This window comes from Tupaia chinensis, unplaced genomic scaffold, assembly GCF_000334495.1.
Source record: "Tupaia chinensis unplaced genomic scaffold, TupChi_1.0 Scaffold143609_1, whole genome shotgun sequence".
In the NCBI taxonomy this organism is placed as follows: domain Eukaryota; kingdom Metazoa; phylum Chordata; class Mammalia; order Scandentia; family Tupaiidae; genus Tupaia; species Tupaia belangeri.
Genome location: NW_006203455.1, coordinates 99672 through 118783, shown reverse-complemented (window position 1 = coordinate 118783; position 19112 = coordinate 99672).

Sequence of the window (19112 nt, the reverse complement as noted above, 5' to 3'; positions counted from 1 at the left end):
CTCTGAGCCTGCCAGAGGGAGGCAGGGGGTGGGCTGCCTGTGGGGGCGATCAGACAGTGGAGGCAGAGGTGAGGAAGCGGGAGCAGGCAGGTGAAGGCGCACAGGGGAGGGGCTCAGGGACGAGGCTCTGAAATCAATCTCCATGATTGTGTGGTTAATGTGCAAACAGCGCACGACAGCTGCTGACGGCTCTCATCCGTGACAGTACAACTGTATGACAAATACTTGCCGTCATACTTAGAGGGCCGAGTCTTCTGCTTTTTGGTTAATGGACCTTTGATGCGCCTGCTCCAATCACTTCTTCACAGGCCTTACGAGTCTTCATTACAAATGTGTGGTAATGTTTTTCTTCTCCGTGTGGCTGTTTGCTCAGCACCATAACTCAGCAAGTGGCCTCTGCTGCCCTTGTCTTCCCCCACACTCCTCCGCAGCCTTGCACAAGCTGCCACACTCCTGACCTGTACGTCGTCGAAAACACTCACCTCAGGGACACCAGATTCAAATGCAACCGCAGTCCTTACTGAGGGTTTGAGGTGTAGCTTGAGGCAACATTTAAACCTCTCTGTGCCTCAGTTTTACCATCGAAAATAAATACCATGACTGCAGCATTTGTGTATGACTAAATGGAACAGCATGTGACAAAGAGGAAGGTGCTAACCAAACATTAGCTGAATCTGAGTTTGTCCCTGCAGAAGACTCAGGCATAATTTACTAAATACGGGGAGTGTTAGCAAGTGGATTTTACAGTCCTCAGTGTTGGGCATTACTCCTCTTGGCCTCCTGAGAATACATGGAGGAACTATTGCGGGATTCTCACATTCGTACTGATTCTTTCATCCACTCAACATTGCTGACTGTCAACTCTGTGCCAAACCTAGGTTGGGCCCCAGGCATAGAAAGATGTTTGAGGGGGAATCTGCAGGTGGTGTAGTTGTTAAGGTGCTGGCTCCCATATGACTGACTATGGTTCGAGTCCTGGACCTGGCAACTTGCTTTCTCACTCTCTCTCTCTCTCTCTCTCTCCTCTCTCCCGCCCCCTGCCCTCCCACTCCTGTGAGTATAGGTGCCTTATAGCAAATTTTAAAAAAATAATAATAAATTAATTAATGTAATTTAAAAGAAGATGATTGAGGTGAGGCCAGTAGGTAGCATGGTGGTTAAGGTATTGGACTCCCACGTGGCTGACCATAATTCAAGTCACAGACCTAATGGCTTGAAAATCATACCAGGCATGTGTGCATTCATGCCCAAAATCCTGAGATGAGAATGGAGAAGGGATTGCAGTGTGACCATCCTTCTGGGGGTGATTTCTCACTTTCCCTCTATCTATGGCAAGTGTACACACCCTATGGAAAAAAAAAAAAAAAGACTGAGGCAACATCCTGGCAGTCAAATATTTCATAATCTAGAGCCCATTCTCCACAGTAACAATGAACCCCAGACCCAGTACACACACACGCAGCAGCAGCAACAGCAGCAGCAACAAAAATCCACATACCACATCCTTACTCGATTTCACCATCAAAAATAAACACCATGACTGCAGCATTTGTGTATGACTAAATGGAACAGCATGTGACAAAGAGGAAGATGCTAACTAAACATTAGCTGAATATTGTATTATTGAATAGTGTAATGTGCTCTGGTATTTTCTGTTCTGTTTCACATTTTAAACTGACTTCATCACCCACTCATCAAGGATGCCCACTCATCGCTCCATGGTTCTGTAGTTTTATAAACTCCCCTCTGGGGTTGATAGGTGTGCTAAGCCTTATTATTATTTTCTAGACTGCTCTTAAAAGGCCAAATAAGGATCTCCCAGGGCTGCCTGAGGGAGTCAGAAAACACAACCTTTAAGCTTGAAGGACAGTCAGGTATGCACGGAGCACTTGGTGTTCCTACAAGCAAAAGCATGGGGAGCGAAAGCATGGGTGTTCAGGGAACTCTGACATTTGAATGGGTAGTTCATAAGGAGCTTTAGGGGAAATATGAGGTTTCAGAGGTAAACATTTTTTAAACATTTATTTATTTATTCATCTATTTATTTGTTGTGATTTTCAAGTTATCAGGTCCAGGACTGAAACCACAGTTGGCCATGTGGGAATTCAGCAACTTAACCACCATGCCTCCTGCTGGCCCAAGATAAAAATCTTTTTGTGTTTATTTTTTTGTTTGTTGGTTTTTAAGGAAAAATGAAAGAACTAATTATTGAACACTCAGGGGACAAGAATTTTACTGCTGAGCAGAAAATGCAGTCTAGCACAGAGCCTAGGCTCTGGAAAATGACATTTCAGAGAAGAATAAATAGAGTGAGTTTTAAAACTTACAGACCAGGAAATATGTACACCCATAATTTAAAAGTCAGTCTTTTGAGTATTGCTGATTGATTGGCAGCATCTGAGTTTGTGAATCCAGTCAGCACTGGGCTGGGTGGAAGTGCATCTGTTGTATGCTGAAGCATTCAGTACATTGGGATTGTGGCATGCAGACATCTGTTTAGCAGAAGTTGGGTCTGCCCTAGTGACAGTAGGGTCAGCAGCCTAGTCAAGTCGGTCAGAGTTCAGATCATAAAGAGCTCTGTGGCCTGTGGAAGGGTCTGGACATTAATCTGGTCAAGGAGGTCAGGGGAAGATCTAAAGCAAGAGGATACCAAAGAATCAGTAGAGGCATCAGTATCGCAGTAGAGTAGTAGGCTGGAAGGAAGAATTGACTAGAGAAAGACAAAGAAGACAAGCAGCTGATATTAATAGTTCATGAGCGAGTGAAGGTGCCCTGAAAGAAAACAAGGCCGAGGAGGGTGAAGAGAAAGATGAAAATAATGGTTTAGGAAGTACAAAACTGGTGAATCAATATGACCCAGAGACTGATGAAATGTAAAGGGAGAGAGAGAGACGGGGGGGAGAGAGAAAATCTTGGGATGATATACCAGATTACTCACTTGGGTGACTGTGAGGATGGTCAAGCCCAGTAAAGAGCAGATCTGGGCTGTTTTAAGAGAAAATAGGAGGATTGGGTCAGCACTAAGATACTGCCAGTGCACCCAGATTGATCTCCCATGTCTTACCACAGACAGAGAAACCCCCCACCCATGAAGTCCCTATAAAGCTCCCCTTCTCTCCTGGATGCCTAAGGAGCCATTGTCAAGGTCGGGGCCGGGGCCAGGGCCAGGAGGAAGGGCAAGCATCTGCCTGCTGCTGTGCATGGCACAAAGGCTGTCTCTGCCATCCAGAGTGCAGCCCCTTGGGTAGTGGACACCAGACGCAATGAGGATTCTTGGGCCTGACAAGCTATTCCTCCCTTCAGCTAGGATTAGAACTGAATGGATAAGACAATATCAGAAATAGAAACCAGCAGTTAGCGTAATGGCTATGTCACTGGGCTTCCACGTAGTCGACCGCGGTTCGCGTCCTGGACCCGCTGGCTTAGAACTCATGCTGAGAAAACAAGGCCGAGGAGGGTGAAGAGAAAGATGAAAATAATGGTTTAGGAAGTACAAAACTGGTGAATCAATATGACCCAGAGACTGATGAAATGTAAAGGGAGAGAGAGAGACGGGGGGGAGAGAGAAAATCTTGGGATGATATACCAGATTACTCACTTGGGTGACTGTGAGGATGGTCAAGCCCAGTAAAGAGCAGATCTGGGCTGTTTTAAGAGAAAATAGGAGGATTGGGTCAGCACTAAGATACTGCCAGTGCACCCAGATTGATCTCCCATGTCTTACCACAGACAGAGAAACCCCCCACCCATGAAGTCCCTATAAAGCTCCTCTTCTCTCCTGGATGCCTAAGGAGCCATTGTCAAGGTCGGGGCCGGGGCCAGGGCCAGGAGGAAGGGCAAGCATCTGCCTGCTGCTGTGCATGGCACAAAGGCTGTCTCTGCCATCCAGAGTGCAGCCCCTTGGGTAGTGGACACCAGACGCAATGAGGATTCTTGGGCCTGACAAGCTATTCCTCCCTTCAGCTAGGATTAGAACTGAATGGATAAGACAATATCAGAAATAGAAACCAGCAGTTAGCGTAATGGCTATGTCACTGGGCTTCCACGTAGTCGACCGCGGTTCGCGTCCTGGACCCGCTGGCTTAGAACTCATGCTGGGCGCGTGTGCGTGCATGCCCAGAATCCTGAGAGGAGAATGGAGGAAAAGGGATTGCAGCATGACCATCCCCCCTGGGGGGTGATTTCTCACTTTCTGTCTCTATGTCTCTCTCTGTCTGTCTGGCGAGCGCTCATGCCCTATAGCGAAAATCTCTCAAAAATAAATAAATAAATAAATAAAGACAATATCAGAAAGAAGCTGAAGAAAGCATTGGCCAGCTCTGCCTCCAGAAACACTCACTGTCAGTCTGTCTGGAACCACAGAAAACACCCAGGTGTGCAGTGTCTAAGATAGTTTTTGCTTCTTTCCTGTCCCAAGGTTTGAGGGATGATGTCTGTGGTAGGTTGAATTGTGTCTGCCAAAAAGATACATCCAAGTCCTAGTCCCTGGTATTTATAAATAAGACCTTATTTGGAAATAGGGCCTTTGCAAGATGTAATAAAGAGAGAGATCACCCTGGATTTAGGGGGAATTGTGAATCCAATGTTTTGTGTCCTCATGAGAGGATGGAGAGGTAAATTTGAGACATACAAGCAGAGACCCAGAAAGAAAGTGGCCATAAGACTATGTAGGAAGAGAATAATATGAAGCTGTAAGATGAAGAACACCAATGGTTGCCAACAGCCATCTGAAGCTTGGAGAAAGGCATGGAATGGATTTTCCCTCTGACCCCCAGAAGGAATAAATCATGCTGACACATTGACTTAAAACGTGTTGTCTAGAAAACTGTGAAAGAATAAATACTGTTATTTAAAGCTATTAAGTTTGAGGTAATGTGTTACAACAACCCTAGGAAACTAAGACAGCATCCCACTTAGCTGTTTTCAAGACGATTGGGTGAAGAAGGTCTAGTGACCAGCTGAGAAGTGATTGTTACTCTCCAGAAGCTTGCCTGTTCCCTCTAGTCCATTTCTCCTGGAAGAGACACTTCCTCAGTTCAGTCTCTGTTTTTCCACCTTGTCTTGCTCATTTTCCATAGCAACAACTTTTCTTCCCAGTTCAGAGACTATAGTGAGCTCAGGGCTACAGCCAATTAATCTATATTGAATTAGTCTATAGTGAAGCCTTGCAATGAACTAGATACTAAACATGCACTGCACATCCCAAGAGTGAAGAAAATAGAAAAAGGATAATTTTTTTTTCTGATATTTGGTAAGAAATTAAGAGAGCCTTCTCAGCCTGCATTCCTTTATCATTCTTATCTTCACCACTGGGTTCCAGAAAGGTAAAATGCATATCATTAATTGTAACTTTTCCCAGCTTAACCTGCAGTCAAGTTGCCACCCCACTTTTCCCTTCTCTGGACAAGTCTCCTGGGAAGAAGAATATGATCTAAAGCTTTTCCTAACCTATTCTTTGATTTACACTATCCAGAACAATATTGCATTCCAGTATAGTAATTCTTAAATTTCAGAAAGCATCAAAAAATAGCTTTTCTCTTCAAAAAAAGAGGCCAAAGGCCTCTTCCCTGTTCTAAAGCTTGACCTGAGGCTGCAGATCATGAAGGGTGTCATGATCCTAAGAAATCACAACATTCCCATTTCCACTTGAAAACCTAACACTATACAAAGAACAAGTATTTTCCCGATTGCCCAAATTCAGTAACTAACCCTGTAGTGTGATGTTGAAGTTGCAAATTTTGGCAAACTCTGGAATTACAGGGTGTCTTCCTTCTTGGGAATTCAAAAGAATGGCTGAAAGGATGTAGCCAAAACCCCAGATGGCCCTGGCCTAGTCATTTAACCTCTGTTTGGCCCAGTTTGCTTATTTATGCATTAAATGGAAATCGTGAAAGGACATCTTATGAATTAATTAATTAACGATTGAAAGGCACTTTAAAAGTGTTATGCAAATGATGAGCATTATTGTAAGTCCCCATGGGAATCTGAGACAAAGCAGGGACCAAATTCCAAATTGAGGATTATAACCAGGAAGAAAATGTAAGCACTCTGGAATGTGAAAGAACTATTAATATTGGTTACTATGATGTATTCGCTTTTTTCTAATCCAGATTGAGAGGTGAGAAACCGTTAAAATGTGGATTCAGTTTTAAAACCCATGCAAGCCCAGATGCTCTCTAAGTGGTTACACTTCAGCAAACGCCTGCACATTAAAACAAAATCAAAAGATCGAAGCAAACTGGAACTGGAGAAGAAGCAGGTGCACAAAACAAATGCTGTCAGCATATGTGTGAGCACAAACAATTCATTGTGCCCACATAAGTCATATGATTGGCATTTGCAGATGTCTATATATACATACATAGTTCAAATACTGCAAAAATAGAATCCCTTGGACCCACCTAATTTTAATATTATATTCATTAGAGAGATGAAACCTCTTTCAAACCACTAGCCAGTGGAAGTTCTCCAAGCAGAGACACTTAGCATTCTGTTCTTTATTCCTCAATGAATGGACCCCCTCACTTTAACAGGGGCCTGGGGCAGCCATCAGTCCTTATCATTATAAACAAAATGTGGTGTTAATTCATCCCTTTAAAAATTCATTCAAATTAAGCTATTGAGATGTGATTGTAATGTCTTCTAAAAGGAAAAAAAGCTATCTTAATAATAGCAAAAATGAAGAAACAACTCAGTTTTTCCCAGTTTAAACAACTTCTGGCTTCAGTAATTATAGAATAATGGTTTTGCAAATTTAAAATGCATCTTTTAGTGTCCAGGCCCTATGTAACTTCTATTTCCCTGCCTAAATAGCACTTTAAAGCTTCTGGCATCTCTTGATCTTTGTTTTAACAGCCAAAAGCAGTTTTCTAGATGGGCTGCCTCTCCTTTCCAAATTGTCATGATCTATAGATAAGCAAAAGCTACTTAGAGTTCAGGACTATATACTGAATTTGGAGACGAGAAGAAAAACAAAACACTTCAGAAAATCTTTCCATCTTCCAAAATACTTTCTTTTTAAATGAGAACAAAGGTTTGATCTTTATATTCCTATGCTGCTTTTGTTGCTGATAATTCTCATCCAATTGCATAATCAATTATGGTTAAAGAGGCATGCATTCAGGATTGTTTAGGCAAATAATGGCCCTATAGCAATACAAACTACTTGAGCTAACATGGTCATTGAAGGGGTCACAGTTGCTTTTTCTGCATCTATGCTATTAACTACATAGGGAAAGTGTGCAGTGCTCCTAATTCAGTGAACGCTATTTATAGGCATTCATTTGGAAACAGTATTGTTATCATCATGACAGCCAACCTAGGTGGTCTTTGGGCAGAGGGACTCCACTTACGTACTGTCTATTCACCACAAGCATTCATTTGGAAACAGTATTGTTATCATCACGACAGCCAACCTAGGTGGTCTTTGGGCACAGGGACTCCACTTACGTACAGTCTATTCACCACATGATGATGTTTCAGTCAACAACAGACTACACATGTGACAGTGGTCCCATAAGATTAAAACGGAGCTGAAAACTTCCTATTGCCTGATGATGCTGTGGCTGTCATAACAACATAGTGCAGACATTACTCATGTGTTTGCGGTGATGCTGGTGCAAACAGATCTACTGTACTGCTAGTGACAGTATAGCACAAGGCCAGTCTGTGGCATGATGGCTAAGGTGGCTAACTCCCACATGGCTAACCACATGTGTGTGCATGCCAAAATCCCAATAGGAGGGAGAAATGGAAGAGAAGAGATTGCTTTACGACCATCCCCCATGGGGTCGGGGGCTGTTTTCTCACTTTCCCTCTCTTTGTCTGTCTTTCTCAAGCAAGTGTACATGCCCTCTGGAACCCTCTGGCAAAAAAATAATTTTAAAGTATAGCACATGTGATTAAGTACAATGCATAATACTTGATAATAATAATAAATGACTATGTTATTAGATTATGTATTTGCTATAGTGTACTTTTACTGTTAAAGTGTACTCCTTATTTTTAAAAATGCTGCAAAACAGGATATTGTGTCAGAACACTAGCAGCCTCATATTTCATGCTTAACACATCTCTGATTGCATCATTCTCTTATGCTCTACTGAATCTCATGTTCTGTCCAACATGGCCCTTGCAGCAGGACAACAAGTGGAGATGGAAGGCAGTGATATTGATGATTCCGACTCCATGTAGGCCTAGGCTAATGTGTGTGTTTGTGTCTTAGTTTCTAACTTAAAATGTTTAAAAAGAAAAATAAAATAACATTTATTTATTTAAAATAACTTCTAGGGACCAGCAAATGATGTGACAGTTGCATCGCTGGACTCCCACATGGCCAACTACAGTTCAAGTCTAGGACTTGGTGGCTTGAAAATCATGCCGGGAGCATGTGTATGCATGGCCAAGATCCCGGGAAGGCAATGGAGGAGAAGAGATTATGGCGACTATCTCCCCTGACAGGAGAGATGATTTCTCACTTTCTCTCTCACTGTGTCTATCTCTCTCTCTTACATGTGCCCTAAGGCAAAAACCTCTAAAAATTTTTTAAATTAAAATTAATGATTCCTATGGACCAGCAAATGGCATAATGACTATGCCGCTGGATTCCCATGTAGTCGACTGCAGTTTGAGTACTGGACTCAGTGCCTTAAACTCATGCCGGGGGTGCGTGCGTGCATGCCCAAGATCCTGAGAGGAGAATGGAGAAGGGATTGCGGCGTGGCCATCCCCCCTGGAGGGTGATTTCTTACTTTCTGTCTCTTTGTCTCTCTGTCTTTCTGGCGCATACACACGCCCTATAGCAAAAAGCTCTCCAAAAATAATAATAATGATAATAACTTCTAGAAAAACATTAGAAAGTATATTTTACAGCTGTAAAATATGTGTTTTAAACTGTTATTACATAAAAGTTAAAAACCAAAGTTTGCAAAATAAAAATATTTCAGTGAGCTCAGGTTAATTTATTATAGAAGAGTGAAACGTATTTTTTTTATAAATTTAGTGTAGCTCCAAGTGTGCAGCATTTATAAAGTCTACAGTAGTTGACAGCAATGTCCTAGGCCCTCACATTCCCTCACCTTCACTAGCTGATACCCAGAGCAACTTCTGTTCCCACAAGATCCATTCAGGGTAAGTGCCTTATACAGACGTACCAGTTTTTGGTTTTTTGCTTGTTTTGTGGTTGTTGTTCTAAATTTTTGCTATATGGCATATGCACTCACCAAAGAGAGAAACAGAGAGATAAAGTGAGACATCACCCCCTAGGAGGTATAGTCATACCACAATCCCTTCTCCATTCTCCTCCCAGGATTTTGGGCATGTTCTCACACATACCTGGCTTTTTTTTCTCAAGCAACCATGTCCTGGACTCAAACCAAGAGTCAATCTTGCAGGATCTAGTGCCTTTATCATTATGCCACCTGCTCACCCCAGGAGTACCAATTTTATATTTTTTATTTTTACTGTACCTTTTTATGTTTAGATGTGTTTATATAAATATTTGTCATTGTGCTATAACTACCGAACCTCCATATTTGTAAATGTTACAAAGGCTTGTACCTAGTAGCAATAGACTACATCATATAGCCTAGGTATGTAGTAGGCTATACCATCCAGGTTTGTGTAAGTACAGTCTATGGGGGCCACTTAGTGACAAAACACCTGGTGACACATTTCTCAGAACAATTCCCCTTCTTTAAAGGAGGCACGACTCTATTTAGCCTCCCTAAGACCTTCTCATGTACCAAAGGTTAGTTTGTAGGAGGAGCTTACTTCCTTGACACACACCCACACGTAAATATGACCAGTCTTGCTAATAAAACACGTCTTTTTATTCTTTCCTAATCCTTTTAAGCTCCTGAAATGGCAAAAGTAGGAATATCAAAATCTTAAGGGTTAGAGTAATTAAGGCCAATTTAAACAGAAAGGAAGTAATGCTTTAAAGCACTGCATTAAATATAAATTCTTATATTCTGAAAGAAAAATACCCAAGAAATTAAACTTTTCATCATCAAGGCCATCTCAGAAAATTCCAGATTCTAACTTTGCTCTCATGTCCTTATGTTTTCAAGGGCAACATCATTTTTTTCCCCCTAATATGTACTCCTCTCTTGTCGCCTGTTCAGGAACACCGCTGTCTTCTCAGAAGTTCTGCTTCCTCTGCAGTAGTACAATCCCCAGGTCTGAGGTACTAAGTCTGGAATAAGGGCTGGGGGCTTCTAGGATAATAGATCACAGTGACCTTTGGCACACCATGTCCCAGGGTATATTTGGGGGATTTGTCACTTTAAGTCCTGCAAGAGAACAAGAACACAGCAAGGGGAGGATTCCTTGGGATCGAGGATTCCCTTTAAGAGGTGAGCTGAAGACACACCAATATGCAATTCTACAGTCTCAGAAACTCCAACAGTCTAAAGAAATGGCGAGGAAGAGAAATATTCTCCTAACTTAGGCTTACTGCACAAAGAGGTAGACTCATACTATTATTCAGACTCTGTTAATGTCTTTCTTTTACCCTTTCTTCTGTATACTTCACCCCCATTTATAAATTATATCCCATTGAGCTTTCCTGGGATTAGAACCTGTCTGTTACAAAGCCAGACAGCTCTGAAAAATCCTTAGCTACACAACATCTACTGAATTTATTCATTCATTCATTCAACAGAAAATGATTTGCTGTTATAGGTACCTTGCTGGACATTCAAAATACAAGGGTAAACAAACCCCAGCCTAGTCCCCTTGCCTTTACGTAAAGAATGACTTATATGGGCATATGCAGTATTTTGGGGAAAAGACATCTTCTTCCTCATTCTCTGAGCAGAGAAAGATGGGGACTTTCCTTCCGACTACATTTGTTAGCTCACATGGAAAGCACTTCCTAAGTGAGTTGTTTTACCTGCACTAGACGGTCTTTAATCCCATGTACTTTAGTATAGAACCTGCGACATGACAGGAGGCAATGAAATAATAAAATAGCTGATCTTGAGAGGGGCTGGCACGTTGTTGTTATTCCACAATCAAATAATCAGATTGTGAAAGCTCAGCTTAGAGCTTATCTAGTGTTCCCCTCAACACACACGTGCACACACACACATGTGCACACACAAACACACACAAACACACACACATACACACACACACACAGCCCACACCCATTTCATAGATGAAAACAGTGGGAGGACAAAGATGTCTTGTCTAAAGTGAAACAAGTTACTAACAGAAGAGGTAGAGTGAGTCGGGTCTACTGCCTGCTGGTTCTGCGCTCTCTCAACCGTATCTTGCCAGCTTATAAAGAACATCTGGCTTCTGGAATCTGACTCATAGCTGTTCAGCAGCTGCCAGTAACTACCAGCCAATGCCTGGGTAATTCAATATCCTTTGTGTTGACCCATTTCTAACTCTACTCACATTCAGACATAGAATCTAATAACTATGGCACCAACAGTTTCACAGTGCTCCATAAGAGGAGAACAAGCACTCTTCTTCTGGAGGAAAACACGCCAATGTATAAATGATAGCTGACGGGCCAGCAGGGGATGTGGAAGCTAAAGCACTGAATCCTACATGGCCAGCTGTGCTATTCAAATCCTGGCCTGGCAGGTTTGAGAAGCACTCCAGGTTCATCTGTGTGTGTGCCCAAAATTCCAATAGGAGAATGGAAGGGAAGGGATGGGATACAGCTATCCCCCGGGAGAGGATTTCTTACTTTTGCTCTCTCTCCCTCTCTCTCTCTCTCTCTCTCTCTCTGTCTCTCTCTCTCTCTCTCCACCTCTCTCTAGTGAGCACATGTGCCCTATAGCAAAAATAAATAAATAAAATAACTGAATGATAGGCAGCAAGAAAACGTTTTTTGTAAGTACATAACAAAACTGGGGAGCATCTCATCTACACCTTTTGATCGTTAAGTTGAAAATCAGATCCTTTTGGAAGTTACCAAAGGAAAAACTGGGGAAAAGTAGCAAGAAGACAATGTCGGGAGATTTTCAGGGAACATTTTTTTATATCTTCATATTTTATTTTTATTTTTATTCATTTAACAGGTGAGAATAGTGATGGATAAATTCTGCACCGCCTTAAGATGTATGTCTTCCAAGGTTATAAAAGCTTATTTTCCTGCATGTAAACTTTTAATTCATTAATTAAAGTGGGAAAATATGGTTTATCATGAAATGTCTTAATGTTTACTTTTTTTATTGATTTATACAACCAGAGCCCACATCTTGAAATACAGGAAATACATTAGGTATGAACATTTATTCAGCATCATTGTTCCACCATTTAGAAAACAATTTTTAAAAAAAAGTTCAGTTTGTAAGTGTCCTCTAATTCCAATTTTGTAACTCTAGTTTCATTTCCTCCCTGGTTTTCAAATCCTGGTCTTTCAGGGGTCAGTGTAGGTTAAAGATCACTCTACCAACCAGTCCTGAAATATGTATGCACACATTTTCAAGGTTTTATTGGGAGCTCTTTTATTACCTTTATACTCAAATCCCTGGTGGCCACACTCCATTTTTAATAAGCTGGAAATCCTGTAAAGTGATTGTTCAGTGGTTGCATTTAACTAGGAGGTCAGTTGCTGAGCCAAAAGGTCTGCTCTGAGCTTGCCGAGGTAGCTGGGGAGAAAGCAGGCTGGCTCGGCCTCCCCATTTCAAATGAAGGCCCTTTCATTCAGCTGCTCATTCAGAACCAGAGGGATTTCAAAGCTCATTCACCACCCTGGGAGAAGGGGGCAAAGGGGAGAGGTGCATTTTGTTATTTACCACCAGAAAAAAGAAATGTATACTTTAAAGATGTGATAAAATGTAAATTAAAATAAATAAATAAATAACAGAAGTCTTTGCTGAGCCCTGGCATTCTTAAGACAACATAGTCTGGGGACTAGCAGTTGGCATAATGGCTATGTCGCTGGACTCCCATATAGTAGACCGTGGTTCAAGTCCCAGACCCGGTGGTTTAAACACACCAGGCGCGGGGGCTTTGCCCAAGATCCTGAGAGGAGAATGGAGGAGAAGGGATTGTGGTGTGGCCATCCCCAAGGGGGGGAGGGGGGGATTTCTCACTTTCTTTCACTCTGTCTCTCTCTGTCTTCCTGGCAAGCCCATGTGCTCTATAGCAAAAACCTCTCCAAAAAAAAGATAACACAGTTTGACAGCATATGATACTTATTGGTATCACACTTTGGCTTGGGCATATACAGTTTTATTTAAAAAAAAAAAAAAAAAGCAGATTTCTCAGTCAGGAGGTCAACCAAACCCAGTAATATGTCTCCTGCTTTAAAGACACACGGGGTCCAATCTCTGTCCCATGGGGAGTAGGGACAGAGTTCAGGTGAGCCTCAGAGGAATCCTGAATAATCCCAGTCATTAATGTGTTTGCAGTAGAAAGGTGGAAAAGTTTCCAATAAAAGAAATAATTGGGAAATGACACACAACCACTAAGCTAAAAAGTTACTGGCCCTATTTTGAAGAATTAGGTCAGGAGGAGGAGTTGTCAGTGGGAAGTGTTATCTTCCAGGAAGTGCTACTTTACTGGTTGTTTGTTTGTTTTAAATTTAACACAGTTTATTTATTTATTTTAATTTCTTCTTTACATTCAATCACATATGTCACTTAGCTTGTAAAGTGAATGTTCCAACATGAATACATTTCTCACCCATCCAGCTGGGGATACTATTCACGTTATCATCAACAGATAATAACGCATAGTTTTGATATATGCTGTCTGTGTGTTTATGATAAAACACATCCTTCACATCTGGAAAGGATGGAACTAACTTCCCTCTGGCACTGCTGCTAACACGTCGCTATCCGTTATTTCTGGGGAAAACCAGGATGTGGAAGATATTGAAATGTGGGCTTTGCCACAGGATAGGTGGGAATTCAATGATACCTGAGGTTGGCCAAAACAACTTGGGGGAAGCTAAATAATATAGATGGCTACAAACTAGAAACATCCTGGCAAATCTTGCACAAATTGACTGGGTTTCCCCTAAGTCAACATAGGCATCAGGGTCTGACAGTTTTGATTCCCTACTTAAGAACTGCACTCCACGGCCACTCCATAGCCCAGAGCAGAGAGCTCTCTGCCACACCTACATATATATATACTTGTGCTGACACCCACTTAAACCATTCTTACTGAATGAAGATTATTGGATATGCTTACCAAAATTGCATCGCCAACTAGTCAGTTTTTAGACTTAATCATGCTTAGAGATTTCAAGTAATGTTTTGGGCTCCAAACTAACACTCATCTTTTTCTCCATTGCTGAGGTCAATAGGTTAGTACTATGATTTGACTGTGTTCCCCACAGAGTTCATGTGAACTAAGGAGATACATAACCTGATTATATTTTAAAAGTGGGCCTTTGGGAAGTGATTTGGCATTAGTTAGGGGTCCCCATAAATTCTAATGAATCTATGAGGAGAGAATGAGACAGACAGACACACACACACACACACACACCTGCTCTGCTTTGTCTTGTCATGTGATTCACCCAGAAGAAAACCCTTACCGGATTTGGCCAACCAAACTAGGAGCTAAATAAATCCCCATTCTCTTTAATTATGCAGACTCGGGCATTTTCTGTCATTAGCAAAAGAATGAACTAGAACAAGTAGGTATTGCCAGAACAGACATCTAAACAAGAATCCAAGTATTGAAGTTATTAGTACACTAAGCAACCACCTAAATACCCTGCGGCCCACGGTTTAGGCTTTCCAGGAAGAGGTGTATTAGAGAATATATTTGATTTAATATGTGCTGCTCCAAATTGAGAGCAGAAAGACTGATGAGAAAGGGAAGGTTTGATTAGCCCCCTAGTTGTAGGTAGAAAAACTGGAACAGAAAGTTAAAGTATCTGCCTCCCCATCTATATCATGAGTATAAGAAGTTTCTGCTCTGTAGAAAGATGTATCCCTTCTCACTGATCAATGAGACAAGCAATGAAAAGAGAAAGAGTGGAGCCCATTCCTTCCCTTTTTCTTTTTTAAAAAATTGTTTTGCTTAACTTTATTTATTTTTAATTTGACTAGAGTGGGACAAAGAGAGAGAGAGAAAGAGAAAGTGAAAAAGCAAGCCACCAGATCCAGGACTCAAACAGGGGCCAGTCATGTGGGAGTCCAGCACTCTTAACCACCACGCCACCAGCCAGCCCCGCTTCCATTTTTTTCTCTTGAAAGACAAATGCCCATTCTCTTTCAAGAAAGCATAAGTCCATCCATCCCTTTATAATTTGCCATAGTGAATATTGAGCATTGGCCATTGCATTAGCCATTCATTCATCCAAAGGGAGAAGCAGGTGGAAGGGTAAAGAGCATGTCAGGCAAGGTTGACTTCAATGTACATATGTGTGAGAAGAAAGTAGAAATTCCATCTTCCACTTAAAGCATAGCAGGGAAATCAATAAATATTTTCCCCCCAAGATCACAGCTCAGTAAAATTTCAGGAGACCAGCAGAGAATGGCAGACTATTTCTAAGGTTCTAACACAACTATCGCTGCTGTAGAAGATGCCAAAGAAATAAAAGATCAGGACACCAAACCTGGTAATATTTAGCAAGGAAAATATACAGAATAATAGAATAAGTTTAAATTGTGCAATACAGACTTATAATCATTGTTTGGTTCAGAGAAATACATTAATATTATAGTATAGAAATAGTCCAGCTCATTAGAGGAAGTGGTACTTGAGCCACTAGGAGCAGGGAGAAAAGAGAAATTATTACAGAAAAGGTACAGTCTGACAGTGAGAACAGTATAAGGATCTCAAGGTATAGGTAGAAGATGGAAGAAGGAAAACTCAGCATAGGTGGAAAAGGAGATGGTAAGAGTACTGAGAGATATAACATAGAGTTAAGATGGAGACAACTGTTGAGGACCCCAAAAGCCAAGAGGAATCATAAAGACAGGATGAGATAAGCATTGGAGATTATATCAGACTTCCCAACTGGAGGACTTCTGCAAAAACTATAAACTTGCCAATAGAATGGTCTTGATGGAATATTTGAAAGAGAGGATTCTAAGTTGGGGGATGGGGCATCTCTGGGACTTCAAGGCGTTGGAGCACACCTTTTCATTCTACAAAGTATTTTATCATCTCTTATTTTTGATATCCTTGTGGGGATGGAAACCTTCGGGGTAGGTAATGAAAAACATGCCATACTTGGGACCAGCAGGTGTTATAATGGTTACATCATTGGATTTCCACATGGCTGACCACAGATCAAGTCCTAGATCTGGTGACTTGAAATTCAGGCTGGGCGCATGTGCATGCATGCCCAAAATCCCAAGAGGAGAGTGGAAGAAAAGGGACTATGACCTAGTCATCCCCCCTAGGGAGATGATTTTTCATTTTCTGTCTCTCTGTCTCTCCGGCAAGTGCACATGCCTTATAGCAAAAATCTCTCTCAAAAACTAAAAAGAAAATGATGCCATACTATATTCATTTCTATCAAGTGAACTTCTAGTTGGAGCAATTGGGAAGGACACAAAACTGCAGTCCTCTTTCACTGGTAACAGCCCATACCTCTTGTTCTCCACCCCTCCTCAGTGAAGCCCTTATAGAGTGAGATCCCAATCTTAGATCCTGAACCAGCATCTGGATACCTCTTGGAAAAAAAACCTCTGATCCCCAACTTTTCCACAGCAAAATGATGACAGATAATCAATCAGTCACTAATTGGGCTGCTCCCCAACCATATGCGGGTTTTTCTTCAACTTCAGTGCCATTCGTGCTCTAGACTGGCTTGTCAAATACTCCCTTCAGCATTCCACCCCTCTTGATTCATTCTTTCCCCTTTGATTGGAAAGATTTTTCCAACCAAATGAGTGTCCTTTCTAGCCTTAACTATTTCCCAAAGCCTTTTCTTTAGTTAGATATAGTTTCCATACCATAAAATTAGCCTGCTTTAAATGTAAAATATATAGGATTTCAGTAAATGTACTGAATTGTACAACCATCCCATCATCACCAGATTTAGAACATTTTCAGCCCCCCAGTAAAACTCCTCATCCCTGCTTTCAACTGACATGATATTGTGTGGCAGGCACCTAGGAGTAAGGTTAAGATGCAATGGAGAGTAGTGAACTTCAGAGGGTGAAGGAAACCTGAGCAAGGCGCGGGTGGGAAATGTAGGCAGGATGAAGGCTTTCTGTGGTTAACAGCTCCACAAAGGCTTCAGATAACTCAGAAGGCAGTAGAAGAATACATACCAGAGGGGGCAATTCTCCATCTCCACTCCTCAATGAAAAGCCCTGCAGGCACACCCCCAGATGCCCCAAACCCAGTACAGCAGGTCGTGCAAAGTCAGTACTTAGTAAATGCTTATTGAATTGAACTAACTTAAAAAGATGAGGAATTAGAGAAAGAAAAATACCTCCTTATGGACATTTGTCACCCAGCATCACTTTCCCCCAGTTTCCTTTGTGGTAATTACCTCTTCCCATCATGGGTGGTCTTAGAAGGAGAGTAGTTCCAGGGGTCCAGGAAGTCATGGAATCGGATTTTTCTTTTTTCCCACCCTAACACATCCAGGAATAAAGACTGTCATTTGGAAACTCCCTAACTAGTGAAGCAAGTTCAGAAAAAAATTATTAAGATATCACCTATGGCCAAATTTGTCCCAAATTCAACCTGCTATGAACAAGTGCCATGCTTCGTACTTCCCGAACTTCTAGAGACGTCCTTTTCCTACCTATTCCCAAACTCAGCAGGTCCATCCTCCTGCTGATTCTGTGTATCATTCCAATAATTCCTTTGAATTGTGTATAATTGGTTTCTGCGGCTTGTGGTTGAAGAACCCCACCTCTCCATATCCTTTAAAAGCCATGACAATGATCTAGGTGAGAAGCTCTAAGGGTCATGGGATTGCTTCCACAAGAAGCATGTCAGCGGCAAATATCATGGTACTAAAGAGATTATTTCTGGGCAGGAAAGGGAGAAGCATCAAAGTGGACCCCAAAGTTTTATACTTCCTTCGTGCTTCTACCACAGAATTTTTGGTCATTTGAACTTTCACCCAGGTGGGCTAAGAAAACTGGCTGCACGTTTCTTATAAATGGATCAACAGCACAGACTATTTTAAGAACTAGCATATGAGGATGAATAATTTTCACATGCTTTTCACTTCACTTCACTGAGAGAATAACCAACACGGCTCGCCAAGCAGTTGGTCCCACTGCTCAACCTCACGCACGTGCAGAATGATTCAGTCTCCACCGAGAACTGCTTCCTACTGAATTGGAAAGCCAAGGTTATGGGTCAGAGCCAACAGGCTTCGATTCGATATTATTTTCTCTTACCACACAAGGTTCAAAATGTCCAATCTCTTTTCCACAGTGCACATGTCCAAAAAGAGAAAGTCACAGTCCAGAGCTGCTTTATTAAAAACACGCAATTTCAGAAACCACTGATCCTGAAATCATTTATGCACGCCTCCCAAATAAAAAAAAAGAAAAAGAAAGAAAGAAAAATCAATCAAGAAAATAGCAAAATGGTAAGTGGTACAATATAACATGCTAATACTAAATGCCAACTTCCTGGTTCAATGCCCAATTTATTACGATGAAAGCACCGGGCCAGAAGACAGGCGTCAGAAGAAACGAGGACTGAACAAATGTGCTACTGCATGAAAACTATTTATGAATTTCCATGCTGTTTGTTACTGAATAAAAGCTATAATCATTGGATAGAAATGCATTTTGTTAGCGCAACTTCAAACTGATACTTCATCACATCACTAGCCTTTTCAGGTGTGAGAATCCCCAAGCCTCTTTAAGGGGCTTTAATGCACAAGAGATGCACAAGAGCTGCAAGACCAGCAAAAATTACAGAGCCACAGTACATTACTAAAGGGCCATGGGGTGTGAGAGAAACATAATGCATTTCAGTTGGAAGTGATTTCTGAGATCACCCTCAAGTCCAATTCCCCCGCCCTAGCCCCTCCGGAATTGAAGCCTGCCAGTTACAATACACTCATCAGATAATATGCAATGGTATCATATAATATGCAATGGCGTCATATCACATACTAATGCTATGGTAATTCTCCTACTATTTCAAAGACTGGGAATCTGAGCCAAGAACAGGAATAGATTAGCAAAGTTTATTCAGCT